Genomic DNA, 22,512 nt, shown 5'->3' with positions numbered 1-22,512 from the left:
GTCCGCTGGGCTGTAGGCTACACCGGTAGAATATAAAGTGTTGTTCCTCCAATTTGTGCTTTGGTTCGGTATGGCAATGGAGGAGGTCAAGGTTGGCCATGTCGAAATGGAGGTGGGAGGGGGGATTGAAATATTAGGTGATTGGGACGTTAGGTCAGCCCTTACAGGCCCAGCTGATTTGCTCAGCAAAGCATTCCCCTTAGTTTACATTTGGTCTCCCTGATATAGAAAATATCACATCAAGTACACCAGATACAGTAAACTAGTTTGAGTCCCATCACCTGGCACATCTTCCACAAGAACCAATCCCTTCGCTAATGTTGTTTCGTGCCACACTCCACACCAAACCCGCCAATCCCCACTGGCAACTGACACTTGGAGATGAAAAAAATGCATCACCAGCTGGCACACCACCTCCCTCACCACCATGTAAGGCCCCAAACAATCCTTCCACGTGAAACAGAGGTCACCAGCCTCTCCTTCAACATAGTTTACTGCATCAGGTGCGGCTGATGTGGTCTTCTCTACACTGGGGAGAGCAACGTAAACTGAGGGCTCATTTCGCCGAGCATCACGGTCGGGCCCACACCGACCGACCTGAACTCCCAGTCACCACCCATTTCAATTCCCCTTCCCAATTCCTTTCCAGCATGACCATCCTTGGCCTCCTCTGTTGCCACAGTGAGTCAGACTGCAAATTGGACGAACAACATCTTACCTTCTGCCTGGTTAGCCGACAGTCTGGAGGTGTCAACATTGAGTTCTCCAATTTGAAATACCCTTCCCAGCCATGGCCCTACTCCCTTTCCACCCACGCCTTCTCCCGTCCATTCCACAAATGACCCCGCCTTCGAGCTCCCTCCTGGATTCATTCCACCTATCGACCAACCTGCGTGCACCCACCACTTGTGTCCGCCTTTCCCATACCTCTCATCCTGCTGCTCTCCCCACCCCAACCACTCCCTCCCCTCTTTATCAGCCGTTCCCCGTACCCCACTCGCAGTCCTGAAGAACGGGTACACTTGAAATTTTGACTTCTCCACCTCCTAATGCTGCCTGGCTTGCTGTTTCTTCCAGCCTCCTGTTTGTCTATTATTACACAGGAAGATAAGGAATCTAGACAGCACAACAGCACGGGTAAGCAGCTACCATGGATCACCGAATAATGAACCTTTTCCCGGACGAGGAAGAGTACATTCAGCCTCCCGAGACATTAACACACGAATAGAAGAGGCCATTAAGCACCTCCAAACTGTTACACTGAAATAGGAAGATGCCATTGATGCTGCAACACAACAAACCAATGAAACAGAGACTGCACAGACAGACTGCTCCATGTTGTGCCTCTTGGCTTCATTACTAATGTTTCACACGTGTTACATCAACATGGTTTGCTGATGGTAAGAAGGCACAGCGGATGGCTTGTGACACGTCTCAAGGATGCATCTTCTTATCTCCGAGAAGACAGGTTAGTCTTCCGCATGGAGGTCAGAAGATTTTGAGAATGACCAACAGCCTGTCAGGTTCGGATATGATACGAGCTGAAAATGTGTTGCTGGAAAAGCGCAGCAGGTCAGGCAGCATTCTTTGGATTCTGCCTGACCTGCTGCGCTTTTCCAGCAACATATTTTCAACTCTGATCACCAGCATATGCAGTCCTCACTTGCTCCTCGGATATGATACGATTCGGTTATTCTATTTTCGGTTCCTTAATTTGGCAAATAAATGTCATTTGTTTAAACTCGGCAGTCAGTCCATCTAATTCACTCTGCGAATATCAGATATACACTAACATTAAAAAATATCAAGTTTACGGCCCGGATTACCTGCTTAAAATGTTTTGAGGGGTCGTGTCTGGTCCATAACAGATTAAGGGGCCTTTGCAGAATTTAGACAGCGAGTGGCAGGTGTCATTGTCTCTTATTTCGTGTGTTGATTTGGTGAGTAAACAGAGCTTCTGATCGCAATGATTCTTGAAGTAACCAAGCTTGTTTTGGAGGTGGAGATAATGACGTTGGGTGTGTTACAAAATGGACATATGTCCAAACCGCGGGAATTAGTCGGTAAAGGGAGTTGAAGCTATCGTCTCATGTGAGGAAAGATGACATGATTGCAGCAATAGCTCAGCATTCCAATTTGCTGGAAACTCCATCAGAATCTGTGGAGATGACTAAACTTTAATCGCAAACGAAGCAGCTTGAGTTAGAAGCAGAGATGAAGCAGTTTGAGCTACGATTAAAATCAGAAGAGGAAGAAAGATAACGAATGGGTTCAGCAAAGAAAGAGAAAAAGTAAATAGCTTCAGCAGGAGAGAAAGGAGAAAAGGGAGCATTTGAGCTTCAGAGATGAACACGTAGAATGGAAAGTCAGCTTAAAAGGATGAGGATGAAGGCTGAAGGTCAGCTTAGTGAAGAACAGACTGAAAATGGGCAAACCCATGGTCGTTCAAAGCCTGGTGTGAAACGTGTGTCAGTATATTCACAGCTTGCCTAAATTTGATGAGTACGAAAGTGGCTAAAGAATTTCAGTGGCCAGTGGCCATGTCGGTTTTGTTGACCCAAACAAAACTTGTAGGTAGAACTTGTGAGGTATGCGCAACACTATCAGAGGAGGGATCTGGGGAGTACGAGGAGAGGAAAATATACATATGAGCAGGTGCCAAAAGCCGGCAGACAACGTGAGGAATTTAATGAAGGATCTTGGTCGAACCCAAATTGAGTTTGAAAGTATCAAAAAAAGTAATTTTAATAGATGGATAAGAGAGCAAACCAACGAGATACAATTACTTTGGGTGAGTTTAAGCATTCACATCGTGCAAATTCATTTGGAAGATCATAGAGTTATAAAGGCAAGACTGGCAGCTGAAGTGGCTGATGATCATGACTAGTGATTATGATTACAAAACTTGTTTTGGCTTCCAGAATAAATTTCAGTCCATGATGCAAAGAAATTGGGCAAAGAGAAATCCCCACGTAGAAAGGCAGACGTAGATCTCGGTGAAGATCATGATAACTTACCACAGAGTAAAAAGGCAATACTTGAAGAAGGCAAAGAAGGAAAAAAAAGCTCTGGTGTTTTCATTGCAACAAATCATGGCACATGAAATCACTGTTTTGGTGGATTCAGAAATGAAAACACAGACGTAGTAAAAAGGTATAAATCTGGGAGTTTTGATGGAGCAGTAACAGAAGGATAGCGGAAGCTAGAAAGCTGCATCAGAGTGTACAACCTGACTGGAGGTTTATTACGGAGCAAGTGTCAGATCTGCTTAGAAAATATACCTGCAAAGGGAAATTTTACTCATATAGGGCAGGTAAAGAGGATGCAATATTAAGAGACATAGCATGCTCTGTGAATAAATAGGGAGATATACAATTTCCAGAAAAGGTACTGCGAAAGGGAATTCACCATGAGACAAAAGATGCAGAATCATATAAAGTGAGAATAGCGTGTCCAGAAAAGTTTAGGTAAATTGTGGTAGGGGTATTGAACAAACTCTCAGCTACAGGAATACAATTTGTCCTGATGGAAAATATAGCTGATTCAGTGGGAGGATTACTGCTACACTGGTTGACCAGCCAGTGGAGATACAGGCAACTGAAACAATGTAGGAGTATTATCCTTGAAATTTTACTGATTGTGGGTAACAAAGTCCCAATATCACCAGTTGAAACAGAAAATACCAAAAATGTAAAGATAAGGAAGCGTAAGTGGCATGAACAGATACTTTATGCCCTCAGAAAGTTGAGACAAAACAGGAGCAAATAGGTGATCATGCTCAGCTAAACTAATTGAGTCACAGCAGAAAGAAAAAAAAACAGATATATCAAAAAGCATATATGTTAGTAATTTTGAGTGTATCCCTGAGTGTTATTTCTTAAAGATGATGTCCAAATGAGGAAATGGAGACTAGCATTTATTCAAGGAGATGAGAAATGGGAAGAGATTCATCAAATCATATTGCCAATGGGGTACAGAAAGGAGGTGATGTAAATGGTGCATGGGTTACCACATAGAAGTCATTTAGGAGTGAGGAAAAAAAAACAGACTGAATCCAGAGACATGTTATTGGCCAGGACTGTAATAGGATGTCGTTGAATTTTGCCGATGCATCATACATGTCAGGTAATTCATTGAGAAAAACTCAAGCGGTAATAAAACCTGTACCTTTCTTAACTATTCTGGCATTTGAGGAACCTTTCACAGGAATCTTAATTGGGTGGCTAGGTCCTCAACCACGGGCAAAAAAATGTGGACACCATTATTTGTTAACAATAATGGATGCATCGACTAGATTTTCAGAGGTCATCCCAAGATGCAGTATCACAGCTAAAAGAATTGCAAAGGAATTGCTCTTTTTTAAAAAAATCTATCCGGACTACCAATAGAGATGCAATCCGTTCAAGATTCAAACTTCACATCTAATTTACGCACTATTATGTCTTTGGAATAAAGCAATTTAAATCGACTGCATACCATCCAAAATTGCAGGGAGCTCTGGAAAGGTGACATTAAATATTAAAGATCATGGTGATGGCTTACGATCAGGACAATCCAGATGATTAGGGTCAGCGAATTCCATTTGCACTTTTTATGGTCAGGGATGCACCAAAAAACAGAGCAAATTCAGTCCATTGGAATTATTTTTGGGGGCGTTAAGTGAGAGGACAATTAATATTGATTAAGGAGAAGATAGGTAATCAGAGTTCAAAGGCCACATATTTGGACTAGGTCTCAAAATTTAAGGAACGATGAATGGCGCTGGGGAGTGGGCTGGACAGCATTGAAAAGTACTGCAGCATGCAATAAAACAGGAAGCGGATAGGATATCAAAAAATTGCAATTTTGCATTCGGGGATAAAATATTACTGTTACTTCCATTTATAGTTGAACCTTGAAAAGCAAGGTTTACTGGAGTTTATCAAACACAATGGATATTGAGTGAGTGTAAATACTTGATAGGGACTCCAGGCAGGAAGAGATCGCACAGAGTGTGTCATGTGAATATGCTCAAAATATACTTTGACAGGTAAGGAAATCCAGAGGAGAAGGTGTTAATAATTACAGCACAGAAGGAAGAATCAAGTTCAAATGATTATGTATCAGGCATTCCTCAAATTAATGTGGATAATGTGGTAGTTGTCTAAAATTGGGATAATTTATTGATTTACCTTCATGAGAAAAAATGAAATGATCAAAAAGAGTTATTACTATCACATGGGGAGATATGCAGATATTAACTTGGAAGTACTCACCTAATTGTGCACAGTGTAGCTATAGGAGATGTCGTTACGTTTAAACAGCATCCTTGCTGGCATCATCCTCTAAAGTTGGCACAGGTTCAGAAGGAGATTGAATGCATGCTCTAAGATGACATAATCAACATGCGTTACAGTGACTGGAAATCACCCATAGTCATGGTGCCAAAGCCAAATGGTACCCAACGATTATGTGTGGACTAACGTAAACTCAATGCAGTTAAAAACATTGATGCAAACCAGTTCCGTTTTTGGAAGACTGTGTTGAAAATGTGGGATTAACAACTTACATTTGGAATGAAAAATGTGGCGGCCACCATTCAGAGAATAACCAATAAATTGCCGGATTTTCCAAACTGTGGCATACATTCATGACCTTGCGATTTTTAGTAAATCATGGAAGGAATACTTACAGCATCTATCGGACTTGTTTGATCGACTTCGAAAGGCACGCTTGGTCGTAAACCTAGCGAAAAGTGAGTTTGCCAAAGCAAAAGTTACCTTCCTTGGCCATGCTATTGGACATAGATAAACGGTGCCATGAGATTTAAAAGTGAAGGTAATTGGGGAATTTCCTATACTGTTGACAAAAGGAGCAGTTCCAGGGACGAAGTGGATTTTAACAAATGTTTGTGCCTGATTTCCGCAGTGTGACTGCTCCATTCACTGAATTATGAAAGAAACGCAAGAAGTTTCAGTGAACAGAGGACTGGCAGAAGGCATTTGACGAAATTTGAAATATGTGTTAACTACTACCCACGATCAGAAACACCTGAATATGCAAAACCATTCAAGGTAGATTTAAATGTGAATGATGCAGTTTTCGGCACTGGGCTCCTGCACGAGGACGACCAGAAGACACAAAGACCTATTGGGTATTTCTCCAAGAAGTTGAATGTTCATTAGTAGAAATATTCAAAAGTTGAGAAAGAGACTGCGAGCTTTGTGTTGGCAAGACAACATTTCAGTGTTTACGTTACCAGCAACATATCGGAGACAACCATTTATACTGATCATACCCCAATGAAGTCTTTATGGAGAAATTTAAGGACAAAAATGCGAGACTGTTTAGCTGGGGCCTTTTGCTACATCCATTCAATTTGAAAATTGTGCACGTGGCAGGTCTTCAAAACATGATTGCCAATGCATTGTTGAGACTTGAGTGACAAATGGAGGCACTCAATGATGGAAGTACCACACACTGAATCTGGATGTAGTTGTGCCTGTTCGCATGTTTATTGTAAACAAACGTATACGGGCAGCGTGATGAAACTGAAATTATACATTGAAAAGTTGATTGTCTGTTAAGCCTTTCATCTGTCAGAATACAGTGAAAGTTTCACTTCTTTCATATGTAAATCACAAAACTTTTTTTTAAAGTTGCATTCTCGGATTAGCTGTTATCAATGGTGATAGCTAAACAATATGTTGAAGGTGTTAGCCCCCTGTGTTCTCTGTCTATGACCTGATGTTTAGATTGATTCTAATCTAAAAAGTCAGATAACAGTGTTTTACATAAATTCATGCAGTTTTTGAGTTCAGAGTTCTACATGAATGCATGCCGTTTTTGAGCAAAGTACACTGTATCTCTGCAAGTACAAATATATGTGTGCATGTGGGTCTTTGTCTCTGTGTGTTTTTCTGTCTGGGGTGGGGGTTGTGAGTGTGAGAAAGTGTGTGTGTGTGTGTTGTGAGTGCTGAGTGTCTTAAGTCTGTGAGGGGGTGCATGTGTGAATGTGGGAGTCTGTGTATCTATAAGGGTGTGTACGGGTGTCTGTGTGCACATCTGTGTGTACCTGTGTCCGTGTGTATGCGAGAGTGTGTGTGTGTGTGTATGAATATCTGTGTGTGTGAGTGTGTGTGTGCAGTGCAATCGTGATCACCTGTAATGTGACATGAACCCAAGTTCCCAGTTGAGGCCCTTCCTATGGGTACCGAACTTAGCTATCAGCCTCTGCTCGGCCACTTTTCTTTGCTGCCTGTCCCGAAGTCCACCTTGGAGGATGGTCATGCGAAAGGTCCGAGGCTGAATGTCCTGGACCACTGAAGTGTTCCCTAACTGGGCGGGAACCCTCTTGCCTGTTGATTGTTGTTTGGTGCTCATTCATCCGTTGTCGTAGCCTTTACTCGGTTTCCCCATTTACCATGCCTCTGGGCATTCTTGCCTGCAACTTATAAGATAGACAACGTTGGCTGAGTCACATGAGTACCTGCCATGTACAAGGTGGGAGGTGTTCCCACGCGTCATAGTGGTATCTATGTCCATAATCTGACACGTCTTGCGGCATCCACCGTGACATGGTTGTACGGAGTTTTCCTGAGAGCTGGGCAGTTTGCTACGAACAATGATCTGTTTGAGGTTTGACGGTTGTTTAAAGGCAAGTAGTGGAGGTATGGGGAAGGTCTTGGTGAGGTGCTCATCCTCATTGATAATGTGTTGCAGGTCACGAAGAACATGGCGTAATTTTTCAGCCCCTAGGAAGTACTGAACAACGAAGGGTACCCTGTCAGTTGCAGCACGTGTCTGTCTCCTGAGGAGGTCATTACGGTTCCTTGCTTGGCACGTCGGAACTGGCGGTCGATGAGATGTGCATCAGATCTTATGTTTCGACGCGTTTTCCTTCGTAAACATTTTGATTTTGATTTTAGCAAAAGTTTGCAAACAATTAAAGCGTTTTTCGTTATTCCATTCATCGGAAGATGGCACTCATTTTCCTTCCCTAATTGCCCAGAGTGCAGTTAAGTGTCAAGCAAGTTTGTGTGGGTTTGAAGTCGCATGTAGGTCAGATCAGGTAAGGATGGCGGTTTCCAGTCCTAAAGGACATTCATGAAACATATGGTTGTTTCAAACAATAAGCAATAGATTCACTACCATCAATAGACTCTTCATTCCAGGTTCATATTGAATTTAAATTCCACCAGCTGACATGGCAGCATTAGAACCCGAGTCCCCAGAACATTATCTGGATCAGCAGTCGGTGATAATGCCACCAGGTCAACAGCTGCATGTCATTATTAACTTCCTTGTTAAGACATGGATCACTTTTCACCTTGTTAAAATTCCTCTTCCGCTCAGGATTGCACATTAATTAAGGAGTTTGGACTATCTTCCGAAGTCGTTGTCACTGTTCTTCAACTGTCCCGACTTTAATGTTTTTTGACAAGTCCACTCAGGGCAAGCCCTTCCTCGGGCCAGTAAAATTGTCATTGTCCAACACTACACCTCACATCTGTGACTCTGCCTTCACTGTTTCAGTCTGAATGTGAAACCGCAGCATGTTGTGGCCACTCTTTCTAAGATGATGTTGTACTATAGTATGATTATCACTCCTTCTTCATTATATTATAACAAACCCGTTCTCTGTTGGGTTCCTTGAGACGTTACGTGAAGACATTATCCCTCATACGTTCGATAAATTGTTCTTTGAGACTTTGCTTGCCAATTGATTAATCCAGTCAATCATAGGGGACTCTAACCCCAATCAAACCCAGGGGACTCTATCTCCAATCATACCCAGGCGACTCTAACTGCAATTCCTGTACAGGTGGTAGAAAGTTTAACCCTTTGCGATATCAGTGTAAAAAAAAATGTAGTTTTGGTACGATGCTACACCAGAACTGTTGAGTGAATAATCAACATCACCCTCGACATGATGTTCACAGAATTACAGATGCCCGTCTTCAATCAATTTGATTTGCTGCACGTGACTTGAAGAAACAGGTGAACAAAGCGGATACGACAAAGGCATTGGGCCCTGAACCCATTCCTGCAATCGGACTGAAGCCTTGTGCTGCACAACAAACCGTGTCCCTGAGGAAACTGTTTCATTCCAGCTCTAAATCTGACTTTCCATAACAACGCGGAAAATTACTCAGCTATGTCCAGTTCCCTAATAGGAGAATAATTAAAATCTGACCAATTACCACCCCCTCAGTCCCATCACGATAGTTTACCAAGTAGAACGTCTTTTCGACAGGTCTGTCAAACAGCACAGAAATATGCTGCTAAGTGTGGTTCCAGATAGCTAGCCATGTGGAGATGGTACTGTGTTGTGGAAATGTCATTGGATTACCAGTCCAGACCAGGCTAATGCTCTGACAGCTGATGGAAGTTAATCACAAATAACAGAATATTGAGATCTAAAATCTGGTGTCAGTAATGGTGACACTGAAATCAATGTCAATTGTAAAATCCAATTTGCTTCACCAATGTACTTTCAGGAAGTGAATTCTGGTCTGGTGAATTCCATGCATTCCTGGTCTGGCCTAAACGTGATTCTAGACACACACACGTGATAAACTTTTTAGTAGTCTCTAAAACGTTAAAGCAAGACACTAAATTGTATCAAACTGCTCCGAGGTTTGGAAGGATAAAACTGACAGAACACCCAGCACCAGCCTCGGTATCAGAAAAGGGAACGGAAAACACAGTCCTGTTGACCCTGCAGAGGGTCCCCTCCTTCCTAAAATCTGAGAGCTTGTGACAGCTGTACTCCAAATGCCTCCCGATCCGTTTAGTGTCGATACATCCTTATTTATATTCAGTGCCTTGTAATCCACAGCTTATGTGGGAGGGAAATCCCCAGAGTCACCAATCACTGACGCAGACATTTATTCTCATCTCAATGCAGAGTGGCCTGCCTAACCTAATACTGTGGCCCCTTGTTTTAGATGTCCGAGTCAGAGGAATTATCTTCACTGCTTCCAATCAGTCTCACCCTGTCAGACTTTTATATGTTTCATTGAGATCTCCTTTCATTTTCCTAAAGCCCATGGAATACAGTCCCAGTCACCCCAAACTCTGGTCCCACAACAAGGCTGTCATATCAGAGATCAGTCCGGTCATCCTTCACTGCTCTCCCTGTAAGGGTTGTCCTTTATTAGGTAAGGAGAGCAAAACTACACACAATACTGCTCAACGTTCAAGGTCGGATCTCACCAAGTCCCTGTCCAGCTGCAGTAAGACACCCTTACTCCTGTAAGTCAAGCCCCGAGAAATGAAGGTCAACACCTCATGCATAATCCCGCTTTCTGTTCCTGCAATATTGCTTTCAGTGACTGGTTTACAGGGATATCCAGATCATTTTAAATGTTACAGTTCCCCATTTGGTACGTCTGTGTACACTGGTCAGCATGCCAATGCCATTCCCAGTATTGACTTCTGGCTTCAGAACTCACTGCTGTGCACTGACCTCGGAGGTCACAGCAGGAAAAAAAACATAAATCCCTTTAAAGATCAACATGTTTCATCCAATCACTTTTCAAATGATACGTTGCTGTTCTATTGTTCCCATCAAAGTACACACCGTCACATCTTCATCTGCTATGCATTTGCCCATTCACTCCACTTGTTTCAATCGTGTCGGAGCATTTTTTATATCCTCCTCACCCACTAACAATCCAACATCGTTTAGTGCTGTCAGCAGACTGGGAAATATTGCATTTGATTCCCTCAACTAAATGTTTGACATGATCGTTCAAATTGAAAACTGTTCACTGCTTCGTTTCAGTTCTCCTAATCTAAAGCCATGTTCATATTTTAGTCCCAATCCTGTAACATTTGAGTTTGCTCACTAGGCTATAGTTTTATTCAAGATGTTTCAGAAAATCTAAAGGCATTCCATACATTTTTTTCTCTGTACATATCGACCAATCAATTTTTCAAATATGATTCCCATTTCATGTTTACCCATTACATAAGAACGTACAAACTAGGAGCAGGAGTAGGTCATCTGGCCCTTCAAGTCTGCGCCAGCATTCAATAAGAAAATGACTGATCATTTCATGGACTCAGCTCCATTAACCCGCTCAATCACCAATATCCTTAAGTTCTTTACTGTTCAAAAATTTTCTGAGTTCAAGCATATTCGTTGACAAATCCCCAACTATTTCACTGGACGAAGAATTCCACAGACTCACAACTTTCTTGATCAAGAAGTTCCTTTTCAATTTAGTCCTAAATCTGCTCCAGCTAATGTTGAGGCTTTGCCTGTTGTCCTAGTTTCACGTGCGTCTGGAAAATCCTTTATACTTCTATCGCATCTACTCCCTTCACAATTACGTATGTTTCTATTCTTCCCTCCCTCATTCTTTCAAATTCCAATCAATGTATAATTCCAATCTGTTCAGTCTCTACTCATAACCGCCCCCCCTCGCCTCTGGAAGCAACCTAGAGAGCCTCCTCTGCATCCATTGTAGTGCCAGTTTTTCCTTTCTCAAGTAGGGAGACCAAAACTACACGTACTACAGGTGTGGTCTCCCCAGCACCCTGCACAGCTGCAACATAATCTCCTTGCTTTTACACTCAATCCCTTTCGCAATGACGTTCAAAATTGAATTTGCCTCATTAATTTCTTGTCCCTGCAGACCAACTTCTGTGATTCATGCACAAGGACTCCCAGGTCCCTCTGCACAAGAGCATGCTGCTTCGTTTAACAATTCAAGAAAGAGTCCTCTTTACTATTTTTCCTACCAAAATGGATGATTTCACATTTACCATAATTGAACTCCATCTGCCAGACCTTGGACCACTCACTTCAACTATTTATGTCACTTTGTAAAGTTGAACAGTCCTCTGCAAACTTTACTCTGCTACTCATTTTAGTATCATCTGCAATCTTTGAGACAGTACACGTGGTCTCCTATTCCAAATCATCTATGTAAGCTGTGAATAATTGCAGTCTCAGCACCAATCCCGGAGGTAGTCCACTAGTCACTGATCAGCAACCATAAAGAAAAAACAATCATGGATTCCCACTCGTTGATTCATGTTAGTTAACCAATCCTCTATACATGCTAATACATCACCTGTAATGCCACACCTTACACAGCAGCCTTTTGGCCTCACTGTATCGAATATCTTTTGGAAATCTCAGAACACCACACCTACCGGGTCCCCGCAGTTGTAATGTCTTCATAGAATTCCAGTAGGTTAGTTACACGTGGCCTGTCTTTCATGAACCAACGCTGTGTCTGCTCAACAGGACAATTTCTATCAAGATGCATTGCCATTTATTCCTAGAATACAGATTGAAATATTTTCCCCTGCAGATGTTAGGCTAAACGGTCTACAATTCCCCACTTTTTGTCGACCTCCCTTTTTAGACAGTGCTGTCTGAACTCCTGTTTTACAATTTGCTGAAATTACATCAGAGTCCAGTGAATTCAAAAAGAAATCCACATGTGCAGTTGCTATTTCTCTTATCACCTCTGTTAGTACCTTGAGATACATTCCATCAGGGACAGGAGACTTATCTACCTTTGACTCCATTAGCTTGCCCAACACACTGTCTCTCTTGGGAATGGTCGTTTCCAGGTACTCACGTACCTTCCTCTCTTTGAAAATTACTAGCATGTTATTAGTGTCCTTCATTGGGTTGACGGACTAAATAACTCTTCAATTCTTCATCCATTTCATCATAACCCATTACTGGATCCCCCTTTTCACCCTCTAAATGACTATCGTTTACCTGAGCCATTCATTTCGTTTTGTATATTTATAGAATATTTTGCATCTGTCTTTATATTCTGAGGGAGTTTACTCTCATAACCTATCTGATGTGTCTTGATACCTTTTCTTGTTGCTTTATTTTGACATTTAGAGTTTCCCCAATTTTCTACTTTCCCACTGGTCTTTGTCATTATTTATGCCATTTGTTTTAATTTGATAGCCTGCCTTATTTCCTGAGACATTCACGGCAAATTACCCTTTTCCTACAGTCCTTCCATTTCACTGTTATATGCTGTTACTGAGAACGTTGAAAAATTGGTTTGAAATCCTTCCACTGTTCATCAACGGTTCCACCGTAAAGTCTTCACTTCCAGCCACCTTTAGCCACCTCCTCTCTCATTCTATTGTCACCTGCTTTGTTTAAGCACATGACCCTGATATAGGATTTTACCTTCTCACCTTCCATCTGTATTCTAAATTCAACCATACTTTCACTCCCAATAATTTCTCCCAAATAATTTTTTTTCCTAATTTCATTCTTTTTATCTGACGAGAGTTAGTCTTCCCAGTCTTGATGGGAAGATTTAATTTGTTTTCTTTGGTTCCTTCTGTGAAGACAGAACTGAAGTAGTTGCACAATGGTTCTGCCATTTCCCTGCTCTCATTGTCCATTCTCTGGATTGAGAGTGTAACGAAGCTGCACTTGTTTTCTCTTATCTTTTCCATTGACAGTTCACCTTATAACTCTTATCAATATTGTCTTCAGAAACCCAGCAAGTCATGTCCACACCATATAATCACAGGAGCACAGACTCCGTCATAAAATATAGTACAATCTCCATTCGTCCCACTCTCCTACACTAGGCCCGTAGCCAGGAATGTTATGACACTTTAAGAGCTCGCCTAAGTAGGTTTTTGCCAGTTATGAAGTTACTAGGATAACTACCCTCTCTGGAAGTACATTCCAGATCCCAACACCTTCTAAGTGAAAAACAATCAGCAAATCCATTCGACATCTCAAACCCTTCGCTTGAAATGTCTGCTCCCTTGTTCTTGGCCCTCTGACTAAAAGGAACAGCTGCTGTCTATCCACCCGGTCCATGCTCCTCATAACCTTATCCTTCTGAATCACAGTCCGCTCAGAATTCTCTGCTCCAAAGTAAATAACCCGAGCTTATCTAGCCTCTCTCCATAGCAGATATGCTTCATCCCAGGGAACATACTGGTTAACCTCCTTTGTACCCCGTCCACTACAATCACATCCTTTCTGTAATGTGGCTCCTTTAACACCACACAATATTCCATCCTGGCCTAACCACAGTCCTGTATAAATGTTGTCATCTATGCCTCGATGTGTAAAAGTTATATTTACTATTCCAAACGTCTTGTTAACTCTACTATTACCCTGTGCAGTCCCAATCAGGGATGTGTGGTGAAGCACGCTTTGATCTTCCTAGTGTGCTGCCATTCATTGAGTACTCCCCTGTCTGGTTCATTCTTGCAAATTGCACCATCCCATATTTATCTGAGTTACATTCCATCTGCCATTAATCTGCTTATCTGACCATTCCATCTGTATCTTTCTGTAACATAAGACCTACCCCCTCACTGCCAACCACCCGGCCAATCTTTGTGATAAATGTAAACTCACATACCGCACTTCCCCACGCCCTCCGCTTTTATATCTACGCTTTTATTTATGCGTATCACAAATAATAAGGGTCACATCATTGACCCGCATACTACACCACTGGACACTGATATCGATTCACACAGCTTCCAGAAACACTCTCTTTCTCCTGCCATAAAGACATTGTGAATGTCACTTACCAAGTTACCCTTGATACCATGAGATTTTACTTGCTTTATCAGTCTCCCATGTGGGGCTTTGTCAAAGGCCTTGCTGAGAGAAAAAAAAACATATGATCAATCTCCTTGAAAAAAGATAAATAAATTTCATTCGGCATGACTCCCCTCTGATGTCTTTCCCTCTCTAAATGATGATCCATTTTCTTCCACCCTATTTTCCTCAATAGTTTCACTGACACTGATCTGACACTCATTGATCTATAGCTCCCTGGTAACCGCACCAATCCTTCCTGTAAAAGATTGGAAATCCTTGGAATGAATTTATAACCTTCCACCTGAATACCGAAAAATACAGTGATTCCCAATGCAATTATTATGGCCATTTCAGCTATCTCCGCAATTCTGGTATGACGTATATTTGGTCTGCCAGACTTATCAATCCGGTTATGTTTTCAAATGCTACCTCGTTATTGATATGAATGAGTTTAGTCTTCAGTTACACAGGTCCCATGGTCACTTGGCATTTCTGGGAGATTTTCTGGACCTTCCTCCGTGAAAACAGACAGAAAGTAACTGGTTAGTTTCGCCCGTCATTGTTTCTGTTCTCCACAATAAATTATCCTGTCCACACATTCACTTTTCCACATTTGACCTTGCTCTTAGTTTCCTTTCAAATGTTCATAGAGGTTTTTCGTCAATCTTTTTGTTTCTGGTTAATTTGTATTCCTGTTCTCTTTATACTTATCTTACCAGTTTATCAGGCCTCTTTTGCGTCCAAAATTTCAATGAATCCACAATATATGACTCTTTTCTGGGGCACTTTCTTCGATCTAATGTGATTTTTAACATCTTTTGTTCACCATTGTTTAGTCACCTTTGACCTTTGCGATTTGTGCCTTGGTGGGATATATGTATATTGCAGACCTTACAGTGTTGCTGCAAATAACAGATATTGCCTGTCTTTTATTAAGTCATTTTAATGTACTTTTCAAATTCACTAAAACCAACTTTATTCTCGTATCTTAATGATTTGCACGACTCAGGTATATATCCGAAATATAAGAAAAAAAAGTCGCTTGTATTTAGACGTCATGTAAATTTCAATATATTAAAATCACTATTCTCCAAAGATCCTCAAGAGCAAAGTATTCGATTTGCTCTTTTGATCACACAACACCAATTTCAAAATTGCCTGAGCAACAGCTCGGTGCACAACATACTACTAAAGCCACCCGTCTCATGCACGCTTATAAAATCCATTTTCCCAGCATTAATATTCACTTGGGTAAACACTAGTTAGATTTAACTTGAAGCTGTCCATTATTATTGCAGTACCTCAAACCCTGTATATCTAATTTCCTGTTATATAACATACTCAACATTTGTATTGCAGCTTTCATTTTGTTACATAACTCTCATGAACGTTTGCTTCTCCTTGCTGTTTCTAAGATCCACCTCATCAGATTCTGTGGAATCTGAGTGACGTGGGCTCTGGCGAGGTTAATGATAGATTCAGGCGAGATGTTTGGCAAGGCATATCTCAACATGGATATTATCTCACCACATCTTATCCATTCTACTCAAGCGTCATTGTGAGATTTTCTCCAGATCTCCCGTTATGCTGGTGTAGTGGAAACGGACAAAAATCTTTCAGAAATGCCGTGTATTTCCCAGAGAGCTGAGACTGCTCTGATCTGGATGTGAACATTACAGCAGGTTGGTAAAGCGTTGCTACTGCTGCACAGGATCTTACTGAGATCACATCTGGAGTAGTGCACACAGATTCAATCTCCTCACTGAGGAAAAGATGTTGGAATGAACTCAAAGATTGTTCCCTCAGCTGATTTCTGCAACGAAGGTGTTAATCATAAAATCCCTGCAGTGTGGAAGCAGGCCATTTGACCCATCGACTCCACACTAGTCCTCCGAAGACCATCCCATCTAATCCCACCATCCACCCCACCCAATCTTGTAACCTGGCATTTTCCATGACTGATGCACTTGGCTTCCACATCCCCAAACATTGTAGGTAATTTAGCTCGGCCAATCCATCTTACCTGCACATCTTGGGACTGTGGGAGGAAACTGGAGACTGAAATTGAATGAGGATCTCTGGTGCAGTGAGACAGCAGTGCTAACCACTGAGATACCTAGTGTGGGCAACACACCTTGCCTGCATAGTTCAGCCCTTGAAAAGTGCCATTTGAGCACAGAGATTCCATAAGTTCCCAAACCTGTCATTGAGGGACAGGAGGTGCACATTGAGATCTTGAGCAGCTTGCTCAGGAACAGGAACAGGAACATGGCATGCAAGTTCATTGAGACTATAATGTAGGAACACCAGGAGAACATGCAGCCCAGCTAGTGTGCAAAGCAGAAACAGAATGAGTCCAATCCGCCAATCATGCCTCTTACGCAGCAATTGGACCAGATCTTTTACAGCCTTGTGCCCGTTATACAGGAATTGTGAAAGGGAACATGAGGTTATAGAAAGGGAAGGACTTCGAATAATCAGCTTCACTGCGGATTGAAAAGTAGTGAGAAAACTTTTGGGATTGAAGAGAAATTATTAGAATCCGTTATGAAGGAATTAATAACAGGAGATTTCCAAAGTCAAGCCACAATCCAGCACAGTCAACATAGTTTTACGAAGGATAAATCACGTTTGAATGATTTGACTAACTTTCTTTAAATAAAACGCAACAAGCTAGTTGGATAATGGGGATCAGATCGGTGTCTTATATCTGGGCTTCCAGACATCAGTGCATAACGTGCGTCACAAAAGATTATTATGCAAGCAAGAACACATGGGTTAGGAACAATTTACTTGCTAGTTGAGAGGATTAGTGAACCAGTAAAATCATGATATAGAGCCGCTGGTTTTGGACTGGGTTGGACAAGGTCAAAAATTAAAACGACGCCAAGTTAGAGCCCAATGGGTTTAGTTGTAAACACAAGGTTTTGTTGTGCTGCACCTTCATCAGGTGTAAGAGAGAGGAAGATCTTAAACACAGAAGTTATAAGGAAAAGAGCAAAGGATTGTACAACTTCTGCGCATGAATTGTACAAACCTAAGATGGCTCTTAAATATTTTACGAGTTTGAATGGATGTGCAAGTTTGATTAATTAATATGCAAATCGCGGATTTTTTTTCCAGTCACTACCTGGAGATGCCTTCGGTTAAATGAAGTAACTCTTGGGGTCAGACAATATATTCTAAGTGTGAGACCTTGATTGGACGCTGTCTGTGTCTTCATCTGGAGTCAGATTGGTTTTCTTTACAAAGTAGGAGTTTGTAAAATATCACATTGACTGACTGTCTACAAATTGTATGATTTTGGAACAAAATAAAATGCATCTGCTAATACAAATTCACAAATGCAAATTCCCCCCGCAGACTAATATGTGCGTACATGTGTGTGCGTGGGCGTATGTGTCAGAGATTGGACGAGTCTGTGTGAAGGGGAGAGAGAGCGAGAGAGATTGTGCGTATGTGAGAGAGAGTGAGGTGGAGTGTGAGTGTGAGTGTGAGAGGGAGACAGAGCGGCTGTGTGTGCATGTGTGTGTGACAGAGTGGAATGTGTGTGTGGAAAGTGAGAGGGGAGTGTGAATGTGTGTGTGGAGCAGAGAGGGAGAGTGTGCATCAATGTATGTAACGGGGAGAGTGAGATGGTGTGCTTGTCCAGGGTGTGCTTGTCCAGGCGAAAACACAGACAGATACAGCAGATCCCTTGCCTCCCGCCCCACCCCCCCCCCCCCCCATGCACACACACACTCCGTGGTTTCAGAGCTTCCCCCCTATGTAGCCTCTGCTCCATTTGTTGTTCATGTTACAGACCCAGATGCTGTAACTACAGTCCCCATGCACCATCTAGAGTTGGGTCACCAAATCCTCAGGTCTCCCTGAATGTCTGAGGCAGCTCACAGCACAATCTACAGCAAACCATCCCAAGCAGCTCCACTAAATTTTCAATAACAGAAGACCGTAAGAAGCCCCTCAGCTGCAAGTTAAATGCTCGTTCCTTTACCATTATACTTCAGGATTTTCCTCGTGTCACTGATGGCACAATCAACTGAAAGAGACAAACAGAGACGTTCCGTGGGAAGGTGCATACCAAGTTTCAAACCTGACTCCTGAGAGTCAGAGCTGCAGGAACACCCCTGTCCATGGAACACCACAAGGAGCACATCGGGAAGTGAACATCAGCCTGACACATACCATTTCAATGTTTCTGAGATTCACAATGCCAGCACTCGATGCACGAGGCAGTCAGAAACTAATGCCAGGGAAATATACAGAAAAAAGCCAAATAATTTATTAACTGATACTTTTCCGAAAATAAGAATAAAAAGATGGGGGGCGGGGGGGGGGGGGGGGGGGGGGGGCGCGGTTGAAATAACGGGATAAGGGAGACAATTGTGGATCCAATCCCAAGAAAGCAAACATTGAATACAGACACAGCCAGATCCGCTAGAATGGTCCATTGCCTCAAATTCTGAGTCTGCTTCACAGAGGCAGCCCAGAAACCAAACACTGGGGTAAGGTAACGGTTAAGGTGGAGAGCTGTGCAGATCATGCTAGAGGATTACTCCATAAACTGGTCTATCTGCATAGCAGGGGAAGCAGTACAAACCTTTGCCAGGGTATTGCTACCTTCTACCACCACCCTCTGCCTCCTACCATTGAGCCAGTTTTGTATCCAAATGGCTAGTTCACCATGTATTTCATATGAGCCAACCTTGTTAAACATTTGACCATGCACAATGTTGTTCAACGCCTTACTGATGTCCATATCGACAATGTACACCAGTCTATCTCAATTAATTTTCTTAGCTGCTTCTTCAAAAAAATCTCAGTCAAGTCAGTGAGACACAATATTGCTTGCACAAAGCCATATTGACTATCCCTAATCCGTTGTTACATTTCAAAATGCATGAACATCATACGCTTCATAATTCCCTCCAACAACTTACCCACCACTGACGTCAGGCTCACTGGCTTTTCCTTATTACCCTTCTTACATCCTTTAAGTAGTGGCACCAATGTTAGCCTACCTCCAGTCTTCCGGCACTCTACCAGTGGCTATTAATGATTGCAAGGGGCCCAGCAATCAGTTCCATAGCTTCCCACAGAGTTCTAGTGTACATCGAATAAATACCAGGACATTTTCCTACCTAAGTATGTTTTAAGACTTCCAGCAGCTCCTCTGTAATACAGACACTTTCAAGATGTCACTACTTATTTCCCAAGTTCTCTAGCTTCCATATTCTCCTGCACAGTAAATACTGATCCACAGTATTAGTTGAGGACCTCCCCCATTTCCTGTGATTCTGCACATGGTAGCCTTGCTGATCTTTAAGGATGTCTTATTCTCTCCACAGTTATTCTTTTGTCCTTGACGTATTTGTAGAATTCCTTTGGATTCTCCTTAAGTCTATTTGCCAAAGCTATCACGTGCCCCTATTTTTGCTCCCAATTTCCCTCTTAAGTATACTCTTGTTGCCTTCAGACTCTTCTAGTGATTCACTTTAAATCAGGAATTAAGAGGCTAATAATGACCATTTCGATTGTCAGAAAAATCCATCTGGTTCACTGACACGTTTTAAGAAAACAAACTGCCATTCTTACCTGGTCTAGCCTACAAGTGACTCCAGACTCACAACAATGTGGTTGACTGCCATATGCCCTCTGGGCAATTAGGGATGGGCGATAGATGCTTGCCTAGGCAGGGACGCCCTCATCCTGTGAATGAATTAAGAAAAAACCCTCAATTCCTGCTATCTATACCTGAAATGTGCTTTCCTTTTATCCGTGACCAGAACCTCAACTTCTCCGATCCTCCAGCATCCCTTACATGTACCAGCATTACCCTTCATCTTAACAGTGTCATAATGTCTCTGTACTCCTGACATCTCACTTTTGAGGGTTTCCCACTTCCCAATTGACCCCCTCTTCTGAGAATATATGTCCTAATCGAATTTGAAAAATTCTTAGTTAATATAATCAAAATTGGATTTCAACAATTTATAACTTTGGGTTTTAGACCTGGTTCACCATTTTCCATCTCTATTTTAAAACTAACAGAATTATGATGATTTGCATAAAATGCTCCCCCACTGATACCTCAACCACCCCCTCCCTACATCTTTATTTCCCAAGGTTAAAGTGACGTTTAGTTCCTTCTCTGTGAAGGAAAGCATAGGTCAAGCAGCTGCAGCGTTTTAATTGGATTTGGGTCAGCAGAGTCTTCGACCCATTGGGTTGAATCGAACATCACCCGCATGTCCCTTGGTATTCCGTGATCACTGGCACTGGTGCCATCTTTAAAAGGCACATGGTTGAGCTTTATCAGGTTGGCACTGCCCTGCACAGTTTATCCTGACCATGACAGATAAGAGGCAAATGCACCACGGTTTGTCGACAGAGACACGGAGGTTCTGGTGGATAGGCTAGTACAGAGGGGGACCACTCTCTTCCTAGCGGGGGCCACACCACTGGACACAGCGAGCATGGTCTGAGCTCACCACCCAGCATGCAGCATCTCCCCCCTCTCTCTCCTTCCCCTCTACTATATCTCCCTCACTAATAGCAATGTATGGATACAACACTGTTGACTGACTCCCTCTGGACACGTCGCCATCTCCCCCCTCCCTCACCTACAGCAGTACTAACAGCAGCGTCATCCACTCTCACCTTCACTCCATCCTTCCCAGTCTCCTATTCCAGGACAAACAGCTCGGAATAGGATACAATGAGTGAAGCCGGGTGGTGGAATGCCAGATATCCATCTCCTCCCCACCCACCAACCCCTTTACCTGTGTGTCTGTATTTGGCTCTGTGGGCATCTATACGTGGGTGCAGGTCCAACAGTCTCTGTGGTGTTTAAAATGACACAATCCCTCCCTCAGCTGGCCTCCACGTCCTACTGCATTGACAGTGGCAGAAGATGACAACCTGCAAAGATTCAGTATGGGTGGGAGGGAGGGCAGCAGCTCACAGCACTATCTAAACTGACAGCATCATCACACACACACACACACACACACACACACACACACACACACACACACACACACACACACACACACACACACACACACACACACACACACACACTGCTGGTAGAAGGTGGAGGGTTGCAAATATACTTGGGCCTGTCAGAATGGAAATGCTCACATCTGAGTGAACCATTTTGTTAGGAGATGAGATGAATTCACTTCACATTCTGTAACTTGCAATGCTTAAAAATTACGTGAGAATGTATTGAAAAGTCCCGAAAAAGGCCCAGTAGTGTTGATAATCTCACACTGAGATTTAAATTCACCGTTCTCACTCGTCGATGTCACAACCAACATCCTCCATAAAAGACAGTTTTACTGTCCGGAATCTAGGTTGACTCTGCTCAATTATATCATGGTTCTCCAATAATCTATCTATAAGTAATTACAAAACTTGCTCATAGTTTCCTCACAACTGACATGAACTTGACCCACAGTTGGTGTTCTGTTTTCATCCTCCATCTTGTTGTAAGTATGTGTGGTCATACGTTCCAGTCCGAAGGATCCATTACAGAATCTATAGAGTTTTGATCTCCCTCATACAGTTAAGGAAAAGACAGGAGAGAAGGAGGCCACTGATCTATCGTGTCTGCACCAGTTCTGAGAAGAGTTATCCAGCAAGCTCAATTCTCCAACCCTATCTCTGTAGCCCTCTAAATCCATCACTCATCTCGTTCAGCAGCTTACCAACCTTCAACACAATGATTTTTTTACAGTACTTCGACTTTACTAATTCTAAATTTCGTAACTTCCTCACTTTTTTTGTCACCCTGTTCCCCAGTATTTCCAAACAGATTTTCTGCTGCTCTGTCTGTTTGGACAGAATCAATATATTCACCTCACTGGACAGAGATGTCTCTGTCGCCTCGTGAATACATGAGAAGATGAGACTCTGGCATAATTAATATGTCCTCCACTCCTGTCTGTCAAGTTCCA

The sequence above is a fragment of the Hemiscyllium ocellatum genome, chromosome 46, assembly GCF_020745735.1.
Source record: "Hemiscyllium ocellatum isolate sHemOce1 chromosome 46, sHemOce1.pat.X.cur, whole genome shotgun sequence".
In the NCBI taxonomy this organism is placed as follows: domain Eukaryota; kingdom Metazoa; phylum Chordata; class Chondrichthyes; order Orectolobiformes; family Hemiscylliidae; genus Hemiscyllium; species Hemiscyllium ocellatum.
The sequence above is the reverse complement of the archived record's forward strand: the minus strand, read 5'-3'. Positions refer to the sequence as shown.